Raw genomic sequence first — 21,789 nt, 5'->3', positions numbered from 1 at the left:
GTCCTAAAAGTAAAAGAACTTCCAGATAAATATTTTCCCTTCAACAATTTCTGCAATGAATTGCCAGTACAGAAACTTCTAGCACCTATATTGCTGAAAATTTTAGGACACAATGATGCATATGAATTAAAGACCAACATAATGGCTTACAGATTACAGTTTCATTTCATATTAATTTTCCATATAAAATCTGTTTGGTTTAATGTTCTTAAAGTTGCCATATATTTTGCATTCTGCTACATTACTTTTACTGTAAAATTTGGGTTCATCTTGCTGTTGCATAATTGGACCTTGGTAATTGTTAGTGATGTTTTAAGTTGTAAATGCTAATTGGTGGCCTACAACCATAGTATGTCAAACACTTAAGCTGCATATCTAACAGCTGCTAATAGCTAACCTGGAGTTAGTGAGATCAATAGGGTTGCATTACTCTAAGTGGTAGGAAAAAGCATAACGACTGACTGCTGGAGCTAGGAAGAAATTACAGTCAAGTTGCCCTGTAGTCAAAAAATTCCCCAAAGGTTCATCACAGTCTTTGTTATGTCTTCCCCCAAAATACCTATTCTTGGACAGATATGGTATAGCTGGATCACTGGTATAGTCCTCTTGTGTTCCTTTCACCTGCAAGTAGAGCAGTACTTCCACTGTGTCAGTGCATACAGCCTTGCTGCAGTCACGGGCTGGATTGTGTTGTTTGTTTCTGTGACATGTCTGATGCTTTCTTTACTGGTATTAATACTGATAGTTACCACAAGTTAATTTTAGATGTGTTTCAATGTTCAAAGAAGAATTAGTAGATGGATTTTCAGTCAAGTTAGTTTTGAAGGCAAGTATAACTGCCATAAAATCCAGTTCATTTATGGGATCATGAGAAGATTCTCATTCCAATCTAACCAAGCATCCAGTATATAAACCCTTCCAAGCTTAGCATTGGCATAGACAGACAGTTCATTAACAGGAACTACTAGAGCAGATCTTCACCAATCACACTGGTAAGCCACCCCTCATTAGTTTCATAATTACACTGTATATGTCCCACACATCACATATCATGTTTTTGAGCTATTAAAATATAGCTTTCATTTTCTGAAAGGCTAACCACATTAAATCACAGAAGCCAGAAGTAACAATCTCTTAAACAAATCATAATTCACTTTAAACCTTTAAACCGACTTTTTTTTTCTGAATGTCACGACCCAGCAAGGTGCAGTATCACTGATCTTCAGAAGCTGCTTGCTCTTCAGAGATCAGATTTTAATTATGAAGAAAATGACAGTGTGATGAATAGGCCGGTAAATGAAATAACTATCTTTTGGTTTGCATGTGATATTCTAGGTGTCATTATTCTCACCATCCCTTAAGAAAAGCTGGAATTGCTCTTTAAATCAAAGTCACTTAGACTTTGTATGACCAACAGACACACTGATAGTACATTTCCCAAACAAAATGTATTTATGATGCAGCTCCGTCAGGACCCTGTAAACCCTTAATTCTTTTAACAAGAAACCACAGAATTTTTCTTTGAAGTACTGTTTACCTAAATCCATACACATTGATTTTTCCCCATGAAAAACACAAAGCAAACATACAAGACTACCTGGGCAGCACTTCTAAATGAAATGTCTTCCTCAAGACCAACAGACATCTAGAATAAGACGGGTCCAGCTACAGTGTTTAGAAGCCATTGTCTTGCATGCTTCCACACCAATTCACATACAAATACACTTCTCCCAGCACCTATTCTGGCTGACATCTTTTTCCCAGGATACAAACACTGGCAACCGTGTAAGAAGGCTGCCTTCTTCCTCTTCAAAGGCTGCTGTGCAGGTAAGTTACAGTGTCTGTAATTGGATAGATACAGCAAGTAACTGTACTGTCAGTGAAAATCCACCCCCCACCTTCCCACAAAGGAATCAAGTAAGGGAAAACGGAACCAAGGTTCCGTATAGTTTCTTCTGAGTACATCTGAAGCTACTAAATGCATAGCAAGTAATTACTGTAAATACTACATGTTTCCATGGATTTTCTGACAGGTTATTCTATCTGAGGAAAGAATTGTCCCAAACATTTAGCTAAACCATGAAACATATGCACTAATTAGTTTGTACTGTAGACTGCAATTAAAATTGTACACAACAGGGAAGCCTGTATTTAGAGGATTTAGGACTTTTAAAAAACACTTTTTCTTATTATCAAACTCATACATTTAAATTTTAACTCTTTTCAGTAGTGCATAAACCTCATATGTGCACCCTTCTGTGTTCTTCCACATGCTCCTGAAGCTATCGGTAAGCCATGCCCCAACAGATGACAGCATTCCTTTGCCTGTCTGTCCATCATATGTATTCTCTCAGATGTGAATCAGAACAATGCATCACTTCTTAACAATGTTTATGTGAAAGGCACAAAAAAGAAATTTGCAGAGGTATACTGTAATGACTCCTGTCTATAAATGTTACTGCATCCCAAATTTACAGTCTCATGGGAAAAATGACATACTTCCATGGCTCAAAAAAGACAAAACCATTTTACATAAATACAGCCACTACTTTGTCTTTTAAGAACACCTCAAGATTCTCTAGAAATCTAAAGATGAGAATCTTAATTGAAAATGCCAGATACATTTCCTCTGTAAAGGTATAAATATCACCTTTATCATCTTTCCCTTCACCTCTCCCAAACTACAAGTGTATCTAGTCTTATTTGAAGCCGCAAGTGATTTACATTCAAAATAGTCTACCAGTAAAATATTTCAGTCAGATTTTGTTTTCTTGGCTTCTTGTCTCAGTCAATCCAAACACACACTCCCCAGATTGTCTCATACGATTAGAAAAAAAATCAAATCCTCATGCACTTCAAAACTTCTACATATACTGTGTTACCCCCTACACTTTTTTTTTTTTTTCTTATTTAAAATTACACTGTGAAAATACTTTGGGACTACCCTGCAATACGGAAGACTTCCCTTTTAGAACAATTAAGATGAATTATTGAATCCCTTACTACTCCACAACTGTAAAATGTCATCAGCAATTCTTATAAGATCACCAGCTGTTGAAAATGGCTTGACTTTCTATACTGACCTTTCACATTTGTAGTCTGCAAGAGCAACTCTGTACTTTCATATATGCTTAAAACAGATTATAATGAAAAAGTGACTAACACTAAAAATTTCCTCAAAGGAATTTACACATATGTGTGTGTGTGCAAGTGTATAGGTGCCAATAAGCACTCACCTGTTCATAATACTCATTCAAGGCTTCCAGTGCATACTTCATTATCTCTTCTTACATTTTAATTAAATGTTAAAACCAGGAAAAAAATTATTACACTTAGCCTACATGTGAATGTGACATACTGTAGTGGGTTTGCATGGCAAGGTTTTGGTAACAGGGGAGGCTACAGAAGTGGCTTCTGTGAGAAGATGCCAGAAACTTCCCCCTGCCCCACCTGATAGAGCCAGTGCCAGCCGGCTCCAAGACAGACCTACCACCAGCCAAAGCTGAGCCTATTAAAGATGGTGGTAGTGCCTCTGGGATAGCGTATGAAGAGGAAAAAAAAAAAATCTGCACCAGTGGGATGAAGGAGTGAGACGACATGAGAGCAACAGCTCTGAAGATGCCCAGGTCAGTGCAGAAGGAGGGGCAAGAGGTGCTCCAGGTGCCCAAGCAGTTTCCCCAGCAGCCTGTGGTGAAGCCCACAGTGAGGCAGGCTGTTCCCCTCAGCCCATGGAGGTCCACGGTGGAGCGGATCTCCACCTGCAGCTGGGGAGGACCGCACAGCAGAGCAGAGGGATGTGCCTGAAGGAAGCCTATGCTGAAACAAGTTTGCTGGCAGGACTCGTAACCCCATGGGGGACCCATATTGGAGCAGTCCATTCCTGAAGGACTGCACCCCGTGGAAGGGACCCATGCTGGGGTAGGGGAATAGCGTGAGGAGGAAGGATCAGCAGAGACAGTGTGTGATGGACTGACCATAACACCCATTCCCTTCAGGGAAATGCTGGGGGGGGAGGTGCCATACACAGACACTGAGGATTAAGTCAAGCTTGGGAAGAAGGGAGGGGTGGGGGGAAGGTGTTTTTTCCTGATTTGAACAGTAATAAACTAATTTTCCCCGAGTCGAGTCTGTTTTGCCTGTGACGATAACTGCTGAGTGACCTCCCTGTCCTTATCTCGACCAATGAGCCTTTCATAATATCTTCCCTCCCCTGTCCAGTTGAGGAGGGGAGTGATAGAGAGGCTTTGGTGGGCACCTGGCATTCCGCCAGGGTCAAACCACTACACATGTAATGTGGCATTGGTTTTTAACAGAGATTGGCATCAGGTACAGCATAAGACAAAGACTGGTGGTACCTGGTCAGAAATTGGCATGAAAGACAACAGGATGAATGAAGGATATGAATGAGCTGCAACAGAGGATAAATTAGTTAATGTGCAAGGGCTATTTGCAGCCAACATTCTCCAGTTTTATAGGCCACCTTCAAAAAACACTGTGCTGCTCCTACATTCACAAAGCAACTGGGTTTCTTAACTGGCATAGCTATGTTGTGCCTGTAACCGAAGATCTGGTTCAGTTCAAGAATTGGAGACAATTCTTACATTGTCTTCACCAATTTATTTGCTTGCTTGCTGAAACTAAGTGAACCTTTGACAACCTTATTATGAATTTCCTGTAAGAAGGGAACAGATCTTGATGCCCTAACAGATCTCATGAAGGCAAACTATAAGAAGATACTAGCACTCCACGATGCTGTATCTATCAGTTAGTCATTCAAACATCTCACATAGGAAGTACTGAAAACAAAACCTTCACAAGGTGTCTTGAGAAAGATGTATTTTGTTGAAATGTTGTGTCTTTCTATAAAAAAATATTACAACAAAGTGTATATGAGAACTAGTTAACATATTGTGTATAAAGATAAGGAAATAAGATAGTCTTAAAGGTCCTTTCCAACCTAAATGATTCTATGAATCTAATGCAAAGAGAATTTGAGCTCATTTTTATTGCATCCACTTATTATTTGCAAATAATAAATTTGCTGTAACTATGCCTATTTCTGAAACATACTGAGCATAAAAGACCCTCTTATTTTTAATAGTATAGGAAACTCAGAAAGTGAGTGATATCCTCCTATATTAGAAGGTAAGTGTCAGGAGATTTTGTCAATTACTATTAACATTTCGCGGTGTTGGTCTGTGAATACCAAATACGGCTCCACAAAAATGGGGATTAACTCTTTAATGGCATACTTTGGTACAAAACTTATTAGAACTGAGAAAGTTAATGACAGAATCATAGAATCATTTAGGTGTGAAAAGACCTTTTAGATCATGAAGCCCAACTGTTAACCCAGGGTTCCAAAGTCCATCACTAAATCATGAACCCAGCACTGCACCTACATGGTTTTTAAACACCTCCAGGGATAGTGTTTCTACCACCTCCCTGGGCAGCCTGTTCCAAGGCTTGACCACCCTTTCTGTGAAGAGGTTTTTTTTCCTAATATCCCATCTAAACTTCCCCCAGTGTAACTGGAGGCCGTTTCCTCTTGTCCTGTCACTTGTTACCTGGGAAAAGAGACTGACCCCCACCTTGCTACAGCCTCCTTTCAAGTAGTTGTAGAGAATTATAATGTGTCCCCTGCGCCTTCTCCAGACTAACCCCCCCAGTTCCCCCCGCCGCCCCTCCCAGCACTTGTGCCCCAGCCCCTTCCCCAGCCCCGTGCCCGGCTCTGGACACGCTCCAGCCCCTCCATGTCCCTCTGGCCGTGAGGGGCCCAAACCCGAACCCAGGGTTCGCGGGGCGGCCTCACCAGTGCCGAGCACAGGGGGACGGGCACTGCCCTGGCCCTGCTGGCCACGCTGTCCCGGCTACGAGCCAGGGTGCTGCTGGCCTCCTTGGCCACCCGGGCACGCTGCTGGCTCCTGCCCAGCTGGCCACCAGCCCCCCCAGCCCCTTCCCCGCCGGGCAGCTCCCAGCCCCCTGCCCCAGCCCGCAGCGCTGGGGGGGCTGTCGTGCCCCCGGGGCAGGACCCGGCACTCGGCCTTGTTGAACCTCCTCCAGCTGGGCTGGGCCCCTCGGCCCGGCCTGCCCAGGTCCCTCTGCAGAGCCTGCTGCCCCCGGCACATCAGCTGTCCCCCAGCCTGGTGTCCCTGCAACCCGCCTGGGGGTGCGCCCCGTCCCCTCGCCCAGCCCCTCGGTAAAGATGTTAAAGGGACGGGCCCCGGCCCTGAGTGCCAGGGAACGCTACTTGTGTTGTGACCAGCTGCCAGCTGAAGAGAGATTATACGACAGTCTTTTAAATAATGAAAGGAGGATGATAGATAAAACTTTTTGGTGACAGTGATAGTCACTGTTGACTTCCAGAATAAGAAATTAAACAGAACATGCTGAATGCAAATAGCATTAAACCAACAATTAAATAAAATTTACCAATAATGATGGAAATCCTAACTTTCCTTTCTGAAAAAGGCAAAAAAAATATTAATGTTGCTATTACAAATATATTGTTTTATTACTTTATCAGCTTCATTAAATACATTATAAATTTTATACCTCTATAATATAGAGAAGGCAGAGAATACATTCCCTCATGCTTAAAAGCTGGAAGCAAAATTATTTGATTCCAGTTCTTTTGCATTTTACTACCTTTCTTACACTGCATCCTCATTTTGAATTACGGCAAAATTTGTTCTACGCAAATTTAGACCTACCCTTCTTGAATTAACCTGTGTTGCCAGCCTGTTGGGAGTCATTTTGTTTGAACATCTGGACCAACCACATGTTTCCTACTGAAAATAAATCATCATTTATGAGTTGTGAGTATCAACAGACGGTGAATGAAGATTGGACTGCACATGTTTAGTGCATTATGAGAAAATACTATGTAAAAGTTGTGTTTTGAAAGTTTACTGTATACACTGAAAACAGGATGCTTATCTGGGTCTGTAGCAAAGTAGTTTATAGTCTCACAGTTCAATTGGGTCTGCATTTATTAAGTTTAATATTACAGTACCATCTGCATATAATCAGTAATTATTATTTAACACCTCAATTAGCAAAGAAAAAAAAGAAACGATGTGATACATATCTGATTAAGGAGTATTTTAAGTTGTTATATATAACATATATATACATATATATATGTTATAATATATATAATAAGATATATTAAGTTGTTTTATTCTACAAATTAAAGACAACATGGGTCTTTCTTTAGTGGGTAACCATGACCTCAAGAGAGCCTTCACACGTCCTTGAATCTGTAAGGGACTCCAGCGCTTTGTCCTCACATCCCCCCCCTAAGTACTGTTTCTAATGAAAGGCTGGAAATGGGTGGTGTGGAAATCTACTACTCCAGTTCTACATCACCTGAACATTCACACTTACATTCAGTAATACAAAGGAGTCCTTCCGTTTCATTAGGTATTAAATCAACCTATCTATAGGAACCTTATAGTTTTTCTCTACAATCTACATATATGGCAAGAGCAACTGAATAACTGGGAATCTGTCAGAGTCTCAAAGCAACCTTAACATAAGTAATATTTCCCTGCACAGAATAAAGGAAAACACAGACAATAAATTTGAATATTTTTTTTTCTAGAGTGTCACAAATGCAGAGGCAATGTTAAATAATAATGTAGAGCTTTATCTAACATTGGTCTTAAAGGCAGATGACTGGCAGGTAAACTGGAAGAACTGCATGAGAAAAGAAGTTCTGTAAGTACTCACACAACCTGGACACCTCTCTGCATTCCCAGACTGAAGTGAAGCTTTTCTATGAACCAGCAATGAGTTTTCTCTTAACCTTTTAGATACCTGTTCATTGCTATCACATCTATGGACTGAACAATTTTAACTGTTTTTCAGGTGATAAGTTTAACCAAAAAAATATAAGCCAGGACGCACTGAAATGTCTGCAAAAAAATTTACAGGATGTCATTGGTGTAAAAGGATTATGCTCTCAGTGCTCTACTTATTAGGAACCTTAACTGTAAAACCGGTCTATATAACAGTCTGTACAGCAAGTTTTACTTCATAATATTAGTGGGGAGATTTCAAAGTCTTAACTCACTGGCTTCAAAACCTGTGATTGCTTGAAAAGGCTAGTTTTGTAAAACAAAAAAACCCAAACATACCGACAAATATTCCTGATTGCAGCAGTTACTGAGAAATGCTTGAAAGCATGATATGAGTTTGAGTTAAATAACCAAAACACAAAAGACACGGAGAACCATCCCAAATTCATTATTTTGAAATAAAAATCTTCTGAATGCTAAGCCAAACTCATGATTTTCATGTACCTGACTTAATTCCCTTTTTACATCCTTACACTGATTATGTCTAATACATATCACAACACTTGCTGCACCTACAACTTTAGGGCTATCAGAGGATGTGGAATGAATACTTAACAACAGTATGGATCATGCACTATAGATCCACATTATTGACTGGATAGTAAAAGTCAATTAGAATATCAGTGAATGCACTCAGAGCCAACACGTCCCATCTCCTTGCTTAGTGAATTGTTTGAATACCAAGAAGGTTCCTACCATAAAGTTATATAGAGAGAACCGAGACACCAATTTTGATTATCAAATGACATAATCATTTTTGGATTAATAATCTAAACATGGGCAGTAACTGGAATATAGGTACTGAAAACACTGCCACTGGATATAGTTTCCAGAGAGCTTCTGAATCTAAGGCCACACTAGAGCTGGAAAGGACAACCCTATCCTTTCTGAGCTCCTGACGATGCAATCCTGCCCCTGCTCCCATTACATGTGCAGATATGTAAGGAGCTGAATAAGGTTCTTTCTATTGGATCAATTCTCAGCTAGGTGTCTGAGCTGATCCAAATTCCCATATTGCCACACTATTGCCTATGCTGACACAGAAAACATGGAGGGAACTCACTAGAGTGGAACAACACTGGGGAATACAAGGTTCACTCACTTCAGCAGCAGCTCACACTGGAATTTGTTTAAGCTAATCACAGGAAAAACTCTTCAGGTCTTCTCTAACTTTAAATGGATCTTATCTGCTAACCAGAAAATGCACCCGTGTATCCATTTTGAAGGTTTTATTGAACATAGATTTTTAAGCCAAATTCAGAATGACTTCTAATTAGCATGAACCACCGTACTTTTCATATTTTTCTGTCCACTTCAAAACATGCTTTTCACTATGGGTGTTGTCAGGCATGCTGTTCTCACAGCAACTTTTGACGGTACAAGAACATCTTCTTACCTATTTTGCCACCCCAGAAACCATCATGAAAAGTCTGCAGCCAAAACTGCAATTTTAACCTCTAACACTTAGCCTGTTTTTGATAAAAACTGGTTTAGAGAGCAGATATATACTGAAGGAGACCCTAGGTGTGTTGAAAATTTGTATCTGCCTCAACTACAGATTTTTAGTCCTGACCCAAGCCCTTGGACCAAGCACTTTCTTCAGAGCCTACAGGCATACACCTAGCACTGCTGCTTTATTTGACTGCTTAAAGACAGATGTCTAACCTAAGCTCATGGTTTAGGCCCTCTACAGTTATCTAGGCTCTCTCTAGACACCAGAGAAAGAAGAGAACTTCCTAACTCTATTCATACCATGTATCTTAGACTCCTGTGGCTAAACTGCTTTTAGCAGTGCATGCTACTCTCCATCAACTAAAGAAGGGAAACCAAAGGATCAGCTTAGAATAATCACCTTAGTGTAAGCGAAATAAACAACTTCCTTCATGTTTAAACTTAATCATTACATTCTGAAACATCAAAATACTGGAAATGATGGCAATTCCAGGAAGACTGTAAATAAAATCTACTGCATAAAAGAAAAATTTAGATGTATGCTGAACGTTTAGACTTTCCTGAATTTGATGCTTCAGGCAAGCCATATGCACCATTTTTCAAGAAAGTCCTTTGTCTTTATAAAAGAAATTATCAGTGTTGATGACTGCTGCAGAGTTTGCCCTTTCCTAGACTTTTGTATCATTTATGCTTTGAAGGTGCTGAATGATTCCATTCTGTGAAATGTATCTCAGTTAATTAAAAGGTTGTATTTTTCTTTAAGAAGGAATATAATTCATGATGAAATAGGAGATTAATGCTTTCTAAGTCAGAAATCCTTTGGGTGAAACTTAAATAGGTTTTGGAATAGACATGCTTTCCAACCAACTTAATTGCTTAAATATTCCTGAAAGGGTTGAAATTTGAACTGAGGGAGTGCAAAGCTGCATATGAAGGCATGGAGCTTTTATTATTTTCCTTTGTCTAACTTAGAAAAAAAAGCACAGGTGAACACATGGGATTGCACACCCAAAGAATGAGTTACAACTCTCTAAACACCATGAATACCAGGCAAAGTGCCTGCAATGCCACAAATGGTGTAACAGAGAAAGGTGAGCTTTTAGAGTGGTTTGTGTACCACTGAAGGAGGAGATCAGGAAACACATGTATTTACTATCATGCTGAAAAGTCTGTATTAGAAATATCAAGGGCTTCTTAACTTGCATCTTTATGTATACATTAACTGCTTGTTAGGGTAAGCAAGTAAACAAATTTATTCTCTGTATAAGTGCATTCAGCTGAAAAAGCCTCCCAACTTATGCTGTATAGGAAAAAATATATTCTCAAGCTGTTCAGTGCAAACCTTAAAGTGACAGAAATTAATAAGCATCAGTTCACTAACAATGGACTAGTGCACCACAGCACTTTGAAAAATGCCAGTGACAAATACTGTAATGTAACTCCTGGAGGTGGGATGAAGGTGGTGAGCATGAGGAATGTGCATTTCCTCAAAGGCTACAACAGTAGGCATTATTCCTACGGTGACAGGACAAGACAAGGGAGAACAAAAAAAAATGTCATTCTCTGTTACGCAAAGGGGCTTTCTTGGCTGGTGCAGCTGACAAAAGTGCTGTGAACAGCGCACTGTTGGGCAGTGGGGAAACTGTAGGCAGAGGTAACTACTTGAAAGCACATGCTGCTCTGCACTGTGCAGATTTTTTGCTCCTGAGGCCACAGAGGGGAATGACAAAAATGGAAGTTTGATCAGATTTGGTACAAACAGCAGTTCCCTGGACAGTTCCATAAAATGTTGGGCCAGATAGTATCTTGGCATACATTGTCACTGTTAGGGCCTTCTCATCAGAGAGAGGAGAGTGCTTTAGAGTAGGTAAGCATTTCCCTCAGACACTGCAAATGTGATTTATGCCATGTCTTTATTATGACTTCTGGTGGCCTAACTCTGTCCATCAGGGTGCTGAGAAGACATGCTGCAGGACTAACCAAGGACAAGAAACTTCTCATGCAGGTGCAGTTACACAGCAAACTGCTATTTCCAACAGACTGTTCTCATTCTTTTCCAGGAAATCATTTTATTGTAATGATACATGGCACAGCCCTCCTGTATCACCACATTCATTCTGGGATGTACTTCTGGGAACATGTGAAAGTCCTGAGCTTGTTAGAACTGTGTTAAGGTGCCTTCAAGCTTTCTCACCTTCTCTTCTGTCAGTTTCCTAAGAAAAGAAAGTTGCTGAGAATAGAAGTCAAGTTCTTATGATGTTCTGTGTAAACACACTTAATGGTTGCCATCTTGGGCTCCTCATTTAATCCCTACTCCCATCAACATCAAATATCCTTGAAGACCCACAGAAACGCAGACAGCACTAGCATACCTGTAGAAACCATGCAGAAAGCATTAGCATGCCAACATGTATATTGTTTGCTCTCCAAAAGCCAGATCCTCAACAGGTGCTTGTTCTTCAGTGTCACTGGAACTACACTGATTAATTTCACTTAAGTGATCTATTCAAGATTTTGTTGGCTCTACCCTTAAGCTATCTCCTTCCCAGAGGTCTAAAAGTGTGAGAAACAGCTATCAGGCACTTGAAAAATTTTTATTCTTTGACTATTCCCTTTCTTTGTTTTTTACTTTGGGACAAGTAAAAATTCTGAGCTTGTGTATTTTAGACAATAAATTAATAGGAAACTAGAAGACCTTTCATTAATTTTGAGTTCTTCAGATTTAATGTTTCTCCTAGAAATGCAGAACTGCTGTTTTCTCCCTACAGAACACCACCACATTTTGAAAAGACATATGAAAAGTCACTTTTAGAGAAAGTCTTTGGTTTCTTACACATTTGGAAACTTGCACTATTTCATATAAAAGCTTATTTTCTACACAGCATATCTACATCTTCTCAGAACTAAAATAACCAAAATGAAAAAAAGTTACAAACGTCCAGACAAGCAATGAGATTTGTCCATTTTTAATTCCTCAAATTCTTTCAATAAGTCACTACTGGATAAAACCCAAGACCACGTGCACTGTGAGAACTGCTCTGAGTTCTGCTTTGATCAGCAGTAATATGACTGTTCAATATGAAAGTAATATGAAAATTCAATAAAAAAATACAGAAAATGTCACCAAAAGTCCTTATTCTGAAAATCTTGTGTATATGAAATATTTAGATAGGAACAACTCTATAGTAAAAGGTTTCTAACCGTTGAAAGAGAAAATAAGAAAGTTACAGGTCAGCAGCAAGTATTTTAGAAAAGTCTTATTCATGCACTTATTAGAATAAGTGATGTTTAAATTTAATATTCAATGTCACTAGACCAGTTTTTATTAGCTATCCTTGTCCAGTTTTCTTAGCTGTCTTCTCTCATCCTGTAACAGTGATTCATTTGGACTACTTTTATGTTAAGCACAAAATGTTCCAAAAATTATATATGACACAGAAGATTAGACCCAGCCAGTGCTTAAAAAAATATAATCTTATAACTTCATAAAGATGAAACCTTTGCCAATATATTTTTCTCAGTTACACTCTGTCCCCAACTACTAGGCAGTGTCAAGATTGCAGAGAAGACTGGTGCTAACTCTGTGCCCAAAAAAGTGATTTGTTATTATTTGACCTACTAAATATTAGCAGTGTTGTTATTTACACAATACTGAATTATAATGAAATTATGTTTTGTTTCAGATAGACACAGACAATATTTTTATTATTGTCATCATATTACTCTCCTTACTTTTACTGAACTGCATGTTGATGAAACAACCCACTTGACCATAAAAAAAAATCACTTATGCCATGTGCAAAAGCTCATAACTGTATTTCTGCAAATGGGTAAGCATGACTAAACTCTTAAAACTATTCATTTAGATAATTTAGGACTGCCTGGCAAGATGTGTTAGGAAAGTTAATCTAACTGGTGCACTAATTCTATGCATCAGAACATAACAGCAAATAAATTATTTTTTTAATGCTGTACATTCATTATTAAGCATCATATAGAAACAGCAAGAGATACATCTCAAAACACACTCGATGAACATATTAATTCATTCAAAACTTCACTTTTAAGGTATGCAATTCACTATGACATTTAATGTTTAAGAAAAACTTAAAATGCACCTTTAACGTATATTGCAGATGTTCTTGGGATTAAACTTGCTGAAAGGTTAATATAACATAAGGACAAATGCAGTAGTTCTAAGTGCTCAATGACAGCCAGGCATTGTAGTCAGAAGTAATATTTGTTAACATATGTTAACAATGTAGAAGGTGACACTTATGTAGAAATCTCTTACCTGCCTTGGTTGAATCTCTGCTGATAAGGTTTGTTCTGTGAAAGATGCAAGTCTTTATGTATAAATCAGAAGCAAAGGTGTGCTTGGCACATCCAGTTTTCAGCAAAGCTCAAGTGTTATATGTGTAAGTAATAAATTGGCTTCTCAAAGTAGCTCAGACCATATTAATTGGAAACAGAGTCACTGCTTGCAAGGTTGCTGATGCTGCTCCTTCTGCTTTGTGCCTTTGCAGAGAGCTAATGTATGAATAAGCCAGAGAGCAAATCCCTTTCTCTCTCTTTCTCTCTTTACCTTTCCCTCTTTCTCTTAAATGGTGAGTTAGAGTTCAGTTTATTCTGCAGACGGTGGCAGAGGACAGGCTGACAGGCAAGAGTGTTGTTTCTTCCCCTGCCGAGACACACTGAATGTGTTGTGAATAAAGACAAAGCCCTCTACCAGTGCACCACATCACTCTGTAGATAAGAGCTGCAAGGATGTGCTGTGCTGTTCTTCAGCATGCAGACAAGCCTTAAACACAGCCGGACAAACTCATCATGCTTTCCTCACTGAAGACTTGCACCAATAACTTTTGCTGGGGACCACACCTCCTTTGCAAGGGGAACTTCATCCCTGCAGCTGGCGAGAGTCCTGTTTTGCTCTCTGGAACTGCCTATCTGTATGGGTTTATTTCTCTGCACCACAAAGGGCAATTTATTCTAGTTTCTCCTTCTGGCTAATGAGTAGCTAACTGGATAAGCTGCCACTTTTCCATATAGTTAATTAACCTCTGTAAAATCCTTACTGACACTTCAGGTTTAGGGTTAGTACTGAGGTTAGGCCTAAAGGACACTTGCTAAAGAGTTTTGCACATGAATAATGGTGGGTTTCCCTCTGCTGCGCCCCCCACCCCCTACCCCTACCCTTTTTCACTCTAAGTAAAAAAATCTTAGGCAAATTGATTAACTAGTGGAAACCCGTAATGGTACCATTGGAACAAAAGAGTGAAGCTGACTGTAAACAGAAAATAACACTAACTAATCGGCAAAGTGTGTCTAAAAGTGCTGATTTCAAATTTCATAGTGAATACAGGGCAAAAAATGAAATTTGAAGTTCAGACAGTGGACTTGAAGCAATTTTATGAAGACAATGCTTATTTTCCATGCTCCTATCTGTGAATACTGACTACTATCAGGTGGAAAAGGCAAAATTAAAAAAGAATAGAAATTTTTAATATTCTATTTTTCAGATATGCACATAGATACATAAATCTACATGGCTATATGCAACCCTATGCTTTAGTGACTCATATGAAACCCTATCAGCCTCCTTCTTTGAGGCTAAAGGCAGCACACCTTTCAGGAAGATGGGGGGGATGGGGACGGGGAAGGACAGGGTGGGGACACCAACAAAATAACTTTTTTCCCTCAACATGATCTGAGTTATTGGAAAGAACTCCACCTCTAATGATAAGAAGCACTTCACCAAATATCGCCCCACTAGTGGCTGTGAAATCTGGAAATCTCAAAGCACTGAGGTGCTTGGACTATGGGGAGAAATGATACCTTAGGTAAGAGAAGGCAGGAAAACCAACCCTTGAAAGCATCTCTCCTGCCCTGCAGAAGCCATATTGGATGGCTGGACACATATGGAGCCACAAAATATTGCATGGAAACCTAGAAACTAGACAAAACTCTTGACATCATAGCAAAATGGCTATAGAGTGTCAGATTTTTTTAGCACCCATGGCTAAGGAATGAATCCTCCTCCCCGGTTCACACACAAACCTTCAGTCTTGTCGTAGTGCAATAATGACCATTATCGTTCTGCATAAAGATCAGGTTTTGGCAACATGCCCTGTGCATTTTTCACTGTAAATGAAAGTAATCCAGTTCCTATCAGTTCCAATCCTGGTCATTCTGAGGCCTAGGTTTGACTAAAAGAGAAATTATTGTGAAATGTGAACACTCTTGTCCAGTTTTGCATGGTTTGAAAAGATAACAAGTATAAACATGATAGCAAGTGATAAACACTGAAAAATGCAATTTGTCCGTGGCTGATCTGTACACTGGACCTGATCCAGCTGTCAATCACATTGTCATTGTTTTAGTGAATTTAAGTAACAAGGAAACAAAGAAAAATAGTACCTGGCAGCCTGTGCCAGTTTTATGAGTGCATGTACAGAACAGAGAATGTCAGGGACAAGAAACTTCTGACAATAGTGATCTACTTATTTTTCCAAGGCTGCAGCTCCAAAGTTTGTTGCACCTGCTAGTGGGAAGCTTGATTTTATGAAGAAACTGTTATTCCTAGGGGAAATATTAAGCACTTGGCACCCAAATTTATATTTGATTAAGAACTTAAATAGTTTGAGAAGGCCTGAGGACTATCACTGGTACTGAAGCCTTTTTGCTTCCTCCTTCTTATAAGCTAAAACCTTGAAGCCTGGATCAAATGTCCCTTGTTTTTCTACTACTGTATAGTACAGAGGTGTTACGATGTACTATGACAGTAAATTTCACTGGGAAGAGAAGAAGCACACGCAAAACATAAATTTCCCTCTAATATCTCTTAGTGAGACAAAGGCTGCACAGTACTTAGTATTTGCAAGAGGAAGAGAAAGCTCTCAGTTCCCACTGACTTTCATAGTGGAGTACTCTGCACCTTAGAGCCTTGCTGAGCAACTGCACAATTACATCCAGTGTAGAAGCATGACCGAAGTCATAAACCACCATTAATCCTCTATTTACATATTCAACGTCCCAAGGGTTACAGATAAATCTGTATGGAAGAATAAACAAAAGATCATGAAAACATAACCACTACTCTGGAATTTAGTCTATGCCTTCATTATTCTATAGAAATGTTTCTAGCTTTTTATGTTTCTATTAGTATCTGTGTTTAAAAATAAAATGTATTAAATGCACTGGCACAGGCAACAGACAAAATTCAAACTCCTAGAATTTCTCATTCTGTACGACATGCTAATAGGAATAAATCTATTATATACTAAAGAGTAAAGCGTCCAGCCCTGTGCAGCACAAAGACTCTACTGTGAATATTCAAAGCCATGAAATCACCTGCACAAAAAATTTCTTGCAAAGAAACCAAAATCACCAATATCAGAAGTATTTCAGGGTGGAAATATTTTTGCCAGCCACTGGAAGAAGCTTTCCTTATTATCTGTCTAATATTTCATTGCATAACAATTAAAGAACAATTTCTTCTTAAATAACAATTACTGAACAAAAAGAGGTTTCCTTTTATATGAGACCAAGTAATCCAGACAAGGAATGGAAAAAAATTCTATGCAAATTCAGTTGACAAAGAAAGAACAAAGAGCTTAATTCTCAGAAACTAATCTACTTACATGAAGTAAAAAACCCAAAACCACAAACAAAACAAACAAACAAAAAAACCCCACCAAACCCAAAACCAGAAACTAAGAACTGCTCAAATGAGTTACATGATGATGTTATCCATGTCATAAATTTTGTGAGTCTGGGTGCACCGTCGATTTCTCTTGCGAAAATGCCAGCAGTTTTGCTAAAATGTTGTACACTGCTGTCTGATCTGCCCAACCCATTACTGGGACTGGGACCAAAATTGTCACAATTGTGAAATCTAACTAAATTCTTCATTGCTAATCATAAGCAAGAGGGCTAGATGTATCTGGAAAATATATGCACCACTAATACAACCAATTCAGCTTATTAAAACCTGTTTTTTGATCACACTGAACAAATTACTAACATCACAATGAGACACGCTTATGTTTGAGAATTGTATAGCTCACATTTTTAGCAAAAGGCCATAAGATACAAAGTCTTCCATTTGTAAGGCACTATTTGAATCCCAAATACTTCAGTGGAATTAAAATCACTGTTAAGTCCTTGTAGTGTTAAGGAAAAGATGACGTCAAGATATTCCTTGTTGACCTACACTGCAAAACTACACTGAAGTTAGTACCTGTGGGGAATTAGTGAATAAAAATTACTGTGTAAATTAAATTTAGGAGTATTTTTTAAAAAAAAATGTTTTAAATGGTAAAAAAGAAGAGGGTGTTATGTTGTTTATTGTTGTTTTTTCCCTTTATTTCTAACAGTGGTCCATGTCACTTCAAAATTCCAACAGCATTTCAGCTGAAGGTGAGGATGGGAAATTGCATTGTAGATGGCTTGCAATTAGCAAAGTCAAAAGTAATCGGGACAAGGTATCTTAAACTGGCAAACATGGTAACCTTAATGAATAGGTGGTGTTAAAATATCACCTCTGTCATGGACCTATTTTTTCAAAGCACAATTAAACAAAATCATAACTTTTACCTTTTGAAGATTGCCCATGGTTGGCCAATAGTATGACAATAAGCAGGAATGCTTCAAAATCCCCATGCTGGATATATCATGTCTTTCTAATTAGATGCTCTCACATGAAAGAATGATGCTGCATATATTAATTACATATTCCATTAGATCTTCACCTACATCTACTGCAGCACTGTGGCCTCTACGAGTTCTTTAGTATTCTTGCATTTATAAATGTAGAATATGTTTCTTTACAGTTATTTGACTTTTTCAATGCCATCATATACAAAGAATGTGAAGAGAGAGTGTGTGAATGATTAAGGGTAAGGCAGAAGGTAAGGAACAACTTCCTATTTACTGCTAGTTAAGGTATCCCTGGCTGTTTTAGTAGACTCTGATCTGTACTGCCTCCTCTGCAATTCAGAAGCTAATTAACTGACTCCATGTGATTTTTGACAGGTATGAGTAGTTTACCGATTCATGCGTTGATGAAAAAAAGACTTGACAGTACTCTAAACTTTCAGAGCTTTACAGTTACTAAAAATGAAGTTAAACTCAGGGCAGGAGGACAGGAGGTTCCCTTCCTTCTTTTCAGCTTGTTTTTCTGAAAGTATTGTCACAGACAACGTCTGTGGGTTAGCTGATACAGGCCAGCAATCTTGCCTTTGCAGCTCCAGCATTGTAAGTATTACTTGAGACTCAAGGTTCCTGAGTAACCAGACCAGTTATCTGGAAATATTTGCAGTTTCAAGGACCAGATTAAGCCATATCCATTCTTTCCCAGAGATCATTAAAGGAAAAAGAAAAAAGAAAAGAAAGAAAGAAAAAAAAAAGAGTATGTATTCAAGTTGCAGGATTTGCCCATTGTTCTGGATTTTCAACATCTCAGAAGCTGGAGACACACTTATTGAGAACTTGTGGTGATTTATACGAGTCAGAGCTATCGTTACATTTAGTCAAAGTGTCTGGATGGAGTCAAACAATGTTCAGGAGCAGCTTTAATTTCCTCTTTACACAATTGCTTTCTTCCCTGTTAATTCATAGACCTTTTAGTTCTTTTCATAAGCATAAAGGTCATTCTTCAACAAAATAGGAAACACAATCAAGGCATAAAATTTTGTCAGATTTTATGTTTGTGATATCCATAAGGGATATCAAAGACATAGTTGGATGGCAGTGTCTTACACTGTTAATTTAGGAATTATTGATTGTCTACACATAAAGAGAGGGAGACAAAATTCTGGCCAAACCCTGCATACTTCTTGTACCTACATTGTTGAGTGACTTAAAAGAGTATTTGGATGGGTGAAGAACAAAGAGCATGTCCTTTCTTTTGTACATTCCGTGATCCATAGAACCAATTGTATCTGGCCTTTCAAACACCGCTCTACAACTCAATATTTTTCACTTTATAGCACAGCAATTTTTTCATAAGCCAAGGGATATTAAGCTACCAGTCTCATGTATCTCAATAGTCAAAAGCATAACACCTGTCTAAATTACACTTGGTATAGTTCAATATTATAGTACCCAATTTGAATGATAGCCTGAAAATCACTAGGGATGGAAATTCTAAAATTTAGTCTAGAGAAAGTTGACAGCAATGCTTTCCATACAGGATACTAGTTTTTTCAGCACAAAGTAAGGCAAATATATTCAGCATAATAAAATGTTTCTTAATGAAAAAAGACAGAAATTTGTCATTTTCTTTTGTGATGTTCCCTTTTCATTAAGAACAATGCATTTCTTAGAAAAAAAGAGAATGTGTCAGGGGAGAAACACTATGCAAGTAAATTTTTACAATTACATAGGTCGTCAGATAACTTTGTAATAGCTTGGTTATTCCTAGATTGTAAGAGACAGAAGATCAAGATCAATTCTGCCTTTGAGCTACTGGGATCCTTCACATGCATGAAATGGTAAATGCACTTATTATACATCATTATTTCATTACTATCTAAATCATCTGTGTATTAGCTCAGATAACTATGCACCCAAGGGAGTGCTGTAGCTTTTGGGGACCTTCATCATTTCATACTGAAAGCAAAAACGTGAAGAAAAGCAAAAGACTAGTCCTCAAATATCTGCAAAAAGAACAAGAAAACAGGGTACACAAAAACATTGTCTTTACTCTAAAAATACAAATAAAACACTTCTTGTTTGTAAAGCAAGATAGAGATGGAGATTAACCATCACCTCCAGACTTCAAGTGACTTTGGCACATCTAAAATTCAGGACAATTCAACATCAGAAGTATGTACATTGAAACGGGAAGAAAATCAGCCACAAAATCCCATTTCTTGGAAAAGCGTGTGTGAAATCCTACAGCAAAGGAAAACAAAGGCAAAACATTTAATGTCTTCATGGAACTAGACATCCTGTCTAGGAAATGTGTATAGATCAAAAGAAAAATAAACACTTTAAATGAATGATGTGTAACCTTGTCTGAGGCAATTTAGCACATCTCCTTTACAGCATTTAGAAAGAGAAATTCAAAGGTGCCCAGACATAATCGAACCAGAGAATGGATCTGAAAGGCATCCTTCCTGCAGAATCCTGCAATGGCCCAAGATGGTTTAGAGAGGTTTAATTTAAACGTCTGTGCATCAGAATTAGTTAATCTGGCCATTAAACTTTAGAGTTATCCACTTCTGAATAGCTCTGCTCTTTAGGTGATGTAATAAATCAAACCATGCCACGTTAATGGAAAGCTAATGATAACAGGTTAACCTGGTTTTTCCACCTGGATTTCACTGCTACTTGCGTCCAATCAGTCTGTCAACCCTAGCCATTACCCAGGAGATGAATCCAGTCAGTTGGATGGTCCATCCCTGGTCTCAGCCTTTGATTAGTTTTTAGTTCCTTCTATACAGCTTCCCAATTTTATCACCAGTAAAATATACTGAAATCCATCCCTCAATTTAGCAAAGGGTGGTATCAAAGCAACTAATCTTGGGTCTCTAGCAAATAATTTGTCACATCCAGGCTAGCTGGCAAACAATTTCTCAAAATTCTTCCAGTGTCTTAGGCTAAATTTAAGCTTTTCAAACAGAAACAGTCAGCAGTTTCTGTGCACAGGTTAGTAGACAGTAAATTTTATAGAATACCCATTTCCCTAACTCTCTTACTATATTGTTCTAGGAAGAAATTTGACTGAAACTTGCTGAACAGCAAGTCCAGTGAGCGAGAGACTGGGTGGATGCTTCACTGCTGCCCGGGGTCAACCCACTACAGGCCCAAATATTCAAAACCAGGAATAGCAATTCTTTCTTCTATATGTATAAAAAGGTCTGCTGGACTTCAGACTTCAGGAGAAATTAGTTTTAACTGGTATCTGAAGTGTTTGGGTCAGAGTTTGTAGCTTGGTACAGAGAAAACCAGACTGCATGATCATGACTTTCCTGTACTCTGCCATGGTCTCACTGTCCCACAGGAACTGGAAGGGAGCTCACAGCTCCACATCAAAATGCCATCTGTGTCCACGGAGCTTCGGACAGTTTCTGCTTCCAGTAAGAAGCCAACATACTGAAGAACCAGAACTATCGCATAGTTTTCCCTCTAGTAGAAAGAAGGCATAAACAGAAGCTTGAACACATAATGTTTGCATTTCACTCTATCGTTATTTTTTACTTTGAGTAAGTTCACCTGTTCCATTTTTAGGCTGTTACAAAAAAATTGCAGCCCTACTGTCCTCACCAGCTACTTCCTTATCCAGTAGACGCTATTGTCTGACACCTTTGTGCTGAATTTCAAAACTGAACCACCAAGCATGATGAGGAAACTGACTTTTCTAAATGATATTTTAGACATTCACCTTTTATCCATCTAGAAATATCCAAATTGCCGTACTTGATGAGTTAACCAATCTTTGCTGAAGAAATTTCTGATGTGGATTATCCAA

Source organism: Falco rusticolus, chromosome 8, assembly GCF_015220075.1.
Source record: "Falco rusticolus isolate bFalRus1 chromosome 8, bFalRus1.pri, whole genome shotgun sequence".
Classification (NCBI taxonomy): domain Eukaryota; kingdom Metazoa; phylum Chordata; class Aves; order Falconiformes; family Falconidae; genus Falco; species Falco rusticolus.
This window is presented reverse-complemented; position numbering follows the sequence as displayed.